This window comes from Eublepharis macularius, chromosome 15 (assembly GCF_028583425.1).
Source record: "Eublepharis macularius isolate TG4126 chromosome 15, MPM_Emac_v1.0, whole genome shotgun sequence".
NCBI lineage: Eukaryota > Metazoa > Chordata > Lepidosauria > Squamata > Eublepharidae > Eublepharis > Eublepharis macularius.
In genome coordinates this window covers 57,996,537-58,004,328 of record NC_072804.1, presented here as the reverse complement: position 1 = coordinate 58,004,328, position 7,792 = coordinate 57,996,537, and positions in this window count along the sequence as shown.

The following is a 7,792-nucleotide window of genomic DNA, read 5'->3' as shown; positions in this document are numbered from 1 at the left end:
TTTCCATAATGGATAAACAATTTATCCCATTTTTCATTATTCCACTTTCAAATATTTCTATATATCATAAACTATGTAAACCATACATTCATATAAATCAACCAGTTTAACTTATACTCTATATGTTATTCATTCTATCTTCTTCTTTCTATTTTAGTTATATTTGTTTACATTAGTATTTCTCTTCCCCTTCAATCATAAGTCTATATATGATATCAATCAATTTGACTCATATACAGCTTCAAATAAACATATTCAGTTTGGTACATTGTACGGAATCAAAAAGAAAATATTATTAGTTAATCAATCCTTATAGTTAACCCTTATGATTAATTGTTTTCTATCAAAATATCATAACTGCTTAGAAATTCTCTTTTACCTCTTCTCCTCCCCGGTAAAGTCACCCCCCTCTACATTTTATTGTACTTCAGTAGTTCTCAAACTGCCACAGTTCTCCTCCCACCTCCCATTTCTTCTCCAAATATTGTTTCAGCTTCTCCCAGTCTGTGTTAAACTGTCCTGAGTCCAGATTTCTCAATTTTCTTGTCATTTTGTCCATTTCTGCCATATACAGCAATTTGTGGATCCAATCTTCAATGGTTGGCACTTCTTGTATTTTCCATTTTTGCGCATACAAAAGTCTAGCTGCTGCCGTCATGTAAAATATCAACGTCCTATGATGGGCTGGAATTCCCTCCATTCCCAAGTTTAGTAGCAGGAGTTCTGGGTTCTTATTAATTTGAAATTGTAAAATCTCACTCATTTCTCTTATTATTTCCCCCCAGAACTGCCTAGCTACCTCACACGTCCACCACATATGGTAGAGGGAGCCCTCATGCTTCCTACATTTCCAGCATTTATTAGAAGTATTCAAATTCCCTAGCGCAATCTTCTTTGGTGTCATGTACCAACGGTAAATCATTTTGTAAATATTCTCTTCAATACTAGTGCATGTCGTTGTCTTCATTGTAGTCTTCCACAAGTATTCCCATGCCTCCATTGTTATTTCTTTATTGAAATTTATGGCCCATTTCACCATTTGTCCTTTAACTATTTCATCCTCAGTGTACCATTTCAGCAGTGCTTGGTATACCTTAGATATTCTTTTCTTGTCCTCTTTAAGAAGGGTCTGCTCTAGTTCCGAGTTTTCTGTTCGTATACCTCCCTTTACAGAGTCCGAGTTATATAAATCTCTAATCTGTCTATACTGGAACCAATCGTAATACGGTGATAGTTCCTCCTGAGTCTTTATTCTGAGTTTAGATTCTTCAGTTCTAGTTATTTCTTTATAAGTTAAACATTGTTGCTCATTATCAACAGCTCTCGGATCTATCACCTCATATGGAACTACCCACAAAGGGGTTCCTTCTTCCAAATAGATTCTATACTTCTTCCAGATTATATATAAACTTCTCCGTATATAGTGATGCAGGAACATCGAGTTCGCCTTTACTTTGTCATGCCATAAGTATGCGTGCCATCCAAATATTTTTTTATATCCCTCTAGGGCTAGTAATTTCTTATTCTTTAGCGTCATCCACTCCTTCAACCACACCAAGCAAATTGCGTCATGGTAAAGTCTTAGATTGGGCAGTTGCATTCCGCCTCTTTCCTTTGCATCTTGTAAAACTTTCATTTTCACTCGAGGCTTCTTGCCTGCCCATACAAAGTCTGATATTTTCCTCTGCCATTTTTCAAATTGCTTAGAGTCACTAATGATTGGTATTGTCTGTAGCAAAAACATTACTCTTGGTAACACATTCATCTTAACTGCTGCAATCCTTCCCAACCATGACAAATTTAGTCTGTTCCATTTAATCAAATCTCTCTCTATCTGAGTCCATAGTTTTTCATAGTTGTTTTTAAATAAGTCTATATTCTTAGCAGTCAGTTCGATTCCCAAATATTTCACCTTGCTTGTTACTTCACAATCCGTTATTTCCGTTAACAATTGTTGTTTCTGCTTAGTCATATTTTTGCATAGTATCTTTGACTTCTTTTTATTGATATAAAAACCTGCCAAGTCTCCGAACTCCTTAATCTTATCTATCACTTTTGGCATGTTCTCCAATGGGTCTTCTACAATTAACATTATGTCATCCGCAAATGCTCTGACCTTGTATAAATAGTCCTTTATTTTAATTCCTCGAATTTCTTCATCTTGTCGTATTTGTATCATCAGGATCTCCAATACCAAAATGAACAGCAGTGGAGACAACGGGCAACCTTGTCTTGTTCCTTTACTTATAATCAATTTCTTAGTCGCTTCATCATTCACCACAATTGCTGCAGTCTGGTCTCTGTAAATTTCCTTAATTGCTCTAATGAATCTTTCTCCCAATTGTAGCTTTTCCATAGTGGCAAACATAAAGTCCCAGTTTAAATTATCAAACGCCTTTTCAGCATCAACAAAGAAGAAACCAACCTCTTTGTCACAACGCTTGTCATAATATTCAATAGCATTAATCACTGTCCTTAAATTGTCTCTGATTTGTCTGTCTGGCAAAAAGCCTGCTTGTTCCTCCTCTATGACTTCCGAAAGCCACCCCTTCAGTCTCTCCGCCAGTATCTTCGCAAAGATTTTATAATCATTATTAAGTAACGATATAGGTCTGTAGTTTTTCACATTAGTCAAGTCTTGGCCCTCTTTGGGGATCAATGATATATTCGCTTCATTCCAGGTATCTGGAATCCGCTGGTCCTTTAAAACTCCATTGATCACCTCTTTTAGGAATGGTGCCAGTTCATTGGCCATTACCTTATAAAATTTCGCTGTAAGTCCATCTGGCCCTGGCGCCTTTCCTAGATTTGCAGATTGTATTGCCTTGTTTAGTTCCTCATCTGTTACTTCACTGTTCAGTTTATTTCTCCAAGCTTCCGAAATTACTGGAAGTTTCATTTTCTCCAAATATAACGCTATTGACTCTTTATTTACCTCTTTCTTATTATACAACTTAGCGTAGAATTTGTAAAAGGCTCTACTAATGGTAGTCTGTTCCAAATACGTTTTATTATCTTCGCAAATTCTGTTTATTATTTTCTTTTCCCTTCTCTTCTTCAATTGCCATGCCAAATACTTCCCAGGTTTATTTGCACCTTCAAATGCTTTCTGATTCAATCTTTTAAGATTCCACTCCAATTCCTTATTATTCATTGCTGTTAACTGTTCTTGAAGTATTTTAATTTCCTGATATAATTTCTTTTTCCCTGGTCTCTTTTTTAACTGTATTTCTTTGGCTTTTATTTTCTCCTCAATCTCTTGTCTTTTCTCCTCTTTCTTTTTTTCTTGCTCTACCATTTAAGTCCATTAGTATGCCCCTTATAACCGCCTTATAAGCGTCCCAAACTTTATCAGTTGGTACTTCTTTATTTACGTTGTATTGTATGAAGAACTTTGTCTCTCTTCTCAACATCTCCATATTCTCTCCTTCCTGTAGCAAGTCCTCATTTATTCTCCATGCTTTCCTTTTTCTCCTTTTCCCTAATTTCCACATGATTGGATTATGATCTGAGCCTACCATCGGCATTATTTCTACCTCCTTAGTCCATAACGCTAAGTCTTTTGAGGCCCAGATCATATCAATTCTTGATAGTGTACAATGCCTTGCAGAATAAAAAGTAAATTGTCTGCTTTTAGGATATTCTCTTCTCCATACATCTTCTAGAGTCTCCTGTTGTATCAAGTCAAAAAAGAGCTTTGGTAATAGTCCTCTTTTCCTTTGTGCAGTTGTTGTCTTTTTATCTAATTCCAAGTTCGTCACTCCATTGAAGTCTCCGGCAAGAATTATCTGGTCGTATGAAAGATCATCTAGTTGCTTCCTCAAATCCTCAAAGAAGCTTTCCTTTGCACCGTTAGGTGCATAAACTCCGACTACCAACACTCTCTTTAAGTCCCAAGTACATTCCACTGCAATAAATCTGGCTTCCACATCTTTCGTTACAAATTTTGGCTGTAGCTCCTCTTTTATGTACAACACCACTCCTCTTTTTTTCTTGTTGGAGGCCGCTACAAATTCTTTGCCCAATTTTCCTGATTTTAAATATTTTACATCCTGCTTTCTGATATGGGTCTCTTGCAAACAAACAATGTCACATTTTTGTTTTAATAGCCAGTGGAAAATATTTTTTCTCTTATTCGGTGAGTTTAGTCCATTTACATTCCAAGATAAAACTTTACACTCCATACTCATAGTCTTGTTGGTAAGTCTTTTTCATTGTCCCTTATGAATAGCTCCATCTCTCGCTCAGATCTGATGCGCTTTTTGGCCCCTCCAAACTCGAAGGACACACCTTCTGGTAACTCCCTTCTGTATCTGATTTTCATGTCCTTCAAGATCTGAATTAGCACTTTGTATTTTTTCCGATCTGATAACACTGACCTGGGTAATTCCTTCATTATGATAATCGTCTTGCCATCAATCTCCAATGGGTCTTGAAACTGTTTTGTCACAATCTTCTCTTTCATATTTCGTGTCGTAAACTGCACAATCACGTCTCTTGGTAATTTCCTCTGGGTTGCAATTCTCGAATTCACACGATATGCCACATCTAGGATAGCCACAACTTCCTCCTCCTCCTTCCCCAGGTATTCAGCTAACACCTCAGTCATCTGTTCTTGCGCTGACTTTCCTTCCACTTCTGGCAAGCCGCGAAAACGTAACTGCTTCTCCATGTGTTTAGTTTCTGCAACTGACATTCTCCCCCTCATCAGTCTCATCTCTGTTTGTTGCGTGTCTGCTAAGTTCTCCATCGCGTCTTCTACTGTTTTAACTCTCTGCTGCGTTCCTTGTAGTTCACTTTGTATTGTTTCCATACCTTTTTTCACTTCTGACAGCTCCGATTTTACTGTCTGTGTAACCTCTTTAACCTCTTTAATCAGCTCCAATTTCGTGTCCTTAAGTTCTTTAATCACATCTAAAAGTTTTTTATCCAGGTTTTCTATTGCCGATTGCCACTCTTTTTTTGACATCGTGGGGCTTGCTTTGGCTCGCTCCCACGAGTCCGCTCTCTTCCTTAACTCCGTGGCGTAAAATTTAATGTCCTTTTATTTCAAATGTCCCAGTCTTCTTGCAAAAATTAAATTTTAAAGAGTCCAAAATGTCGAGCGTCTTTTCTCTATGGTTTCTCTATGATTTTGCAATCCAAGATGGCCTACTTCCTTTTCCGCTGAGGCCGCGACCCTTCCCCTTTCAAAGATGGCGATTCCCTTCTTCCTGCCCTCCAGCAAGGGCCGCTTCTCTCCAGCAACTCTATTGTTGTTACGCACTTCCTGTCTCCCAACTTCCCACAGTAGGTCTCGCGATGGTGTCTTTTTCTCACAGCTCCATAACCGCAAGTATTCAAAACAATAGTCCAATTCCTTTAATAACTTCTTTAAACTGAGTCTCTTTTCAAATACAACTCTTGCCGAGTCTTCCCCTCTTTATCGTTAGCCTGTTGCAGTTTGAAAATCTACTTTTATTCCTCTCTGCTTTAATCAATCTGTCCCGTAACAGAAGATAGTGATCTTTACCTTCTCATTCACTTTTCTCGGGTTGTAATCGCTGTTTCGATTTTAGCTTCTCCTCTCCGTTTCTTCCCCCAGTCGAAGCTTGGGTATGTAGGTCTTATGCCAGCCGAATTGGCCCCAGAACTGCCGCAGAGATTGTAGCCGACCTGTCGCAGGGTGGGACCTCAAGGATCGGGAGGGGACCCGTTGTGTAGAGCCCCCCCTCGTCCGAGATCTAGCACACCCTAGGGTCTTGAGCATTCTTTGCCTGCTCTCCGCCTGAGAGCAGTCGGCCGCGGGCTCTTTTTCCCCCGCCGGCCACTTAAAACGGCAGTCCGGTCAGCTCCGCAAATGGAGCTGCGTCAGACCTCCATGAATCCCAAACCGGAAGTCTGTAAAGGGACCCCACTTGGAGCCCAAGCATGGTAGACAGCAGCTGGTGGAGCACATCTGGATTGCGCAAGGTCTCTGATCTTCTTCATTGAATACAATCCCCCCAAATCGCAGGAGGTGGGAGTGGATAGGTCTGAGACAGAACTGGCTGAAATGCAAAGGTGATCTGATGAAGGCAGGTGGGAGGAAAGCGTATGATTTCCCGCTCTCAAATTCTTGATTTTGGTTGTTATAGATGTAGACTTTCCTCTCTGTTCAGCTACCTTTCCTTTTCCCCTCTCTGTGTTTGGGATCTCCCCAAGCCACTGACTAGTAATGCCTGAAGTAGCGCTTTGGAAAGAGAGACTAGTCTTCTGGGTTCACAAAGACTACCAGAATGAAGACGGGGTTAAAGCCACTTCAATACGAACAGCAAATAAAGCCTCACACAGAAATTTCTAAGTTGCTAAAATAATCTTAGGGCAAGTCCACAAATTACCCGTTCTTTAAAACTGTAAAATATATCTAAACTGTAAATTCCTCTCTCTTCATCTTCCCCTTTAACTGTTAATCTATAACAAAATAAATATATAGAAATAAAAGTAATATATTTTCACCCGTCGAAATATGTATGAGTTATCTATAAAATAATCTTCACCAATCTATATAAGTGGATTCCTTTCTCAGGCGGATGCGATCCTCTGCTGGAAAATCACAGGCTCTCTTCTCAAAATAATATTTCACTGTCATAAATAATATTCCGTTCCTCTTCCTGGATTTTCATTAGTAGAATTTAGTGAACTATCAGTTATGGCAAGATTAGGTCTAATGTGCCTCCCCATCAAAAGCTGAGCCAAGGACTAACCATTCTTCAAGGGCAGGCTCCCGGAAACCAACAGTGACTTAGGGCCAATTCACAGGACAGCTAAGACCCAGTGACCCCCTGAGGACTTCGCATCAGACTTGCTCCCATGGAGGTTCTGTGGCTCCCAGAGAATACGGGCCCAATTTTAGCAGCAACCTCAGCCTCTCAGCCCCACCCCCCACCATGTCTGCATCCTGAAATGCCCCCATGGAGCCACTACTTGCTCCAGTAGAAGACCAGGATTCGGGTCCAGTAGCACCTTAAAGACCAACTAGATTTCCAGCCCTTAAGAGTCAGGGTTCCCTTTGCTTGGACTCTTGAGCTTGGACTCTCGAAACTCAGACCCTGGAAATCTAGCTGGTGTTTAAAAAGCTGCTGGAGCCAAGAGTTGCTGTTTGATTACAGACCAACATGGCTACCCACTTCAAACTTACTCCATTAGGAACCCTCTCTAAAGAAGACCAAGAGGTATAAAAGAAATGAATTATATTCATAGAATCGCAGAATCACAGAGTTGGAAGGGGCCATACAGACCTTCTAGTCCAACCCCCTGCCCAGTGCAGGATCAGCTTAAAGCATCCCTGACCAATATTCATCCAGCCTCTTCTTGAAAACTGCCAGTGAGGGGGAGCTCACCACCTCCCTAGGCAGCTGATTCCACCTTTGAACTACTCTGACCGTGAAAAAGTTTTTCCTAATATCCAGCTGGTACCTTTCTGCATGTAATTTAAGCCTCTTGCTTTGAGTTTTATCCTCTGCTGCCAACTGGAATAGCTCTTTGCGCTCCTCCAAATGACAGCCTTTCAAATATTTAAAGAGAGCAATCATGTCCCCCCTCAACCTCCTCTTCTCCAAACTAAACATTCCCAAGGCCCTCAGCCTTTCCTCGTAGGGCTCAGTCTCCAGACCCCTGATCATTCTCGTCGCTCTCCTCTGCACCCTCTCGATTTTGGCCACATCCTTTTTGAAGTGAGGCCTCCAGAACTATTCATGCAATTTGTTCATTCACTGGCTAGGATCCGCCACCTACATTTCCACAGTCAGAAGGGATCACCACCCACAGAACG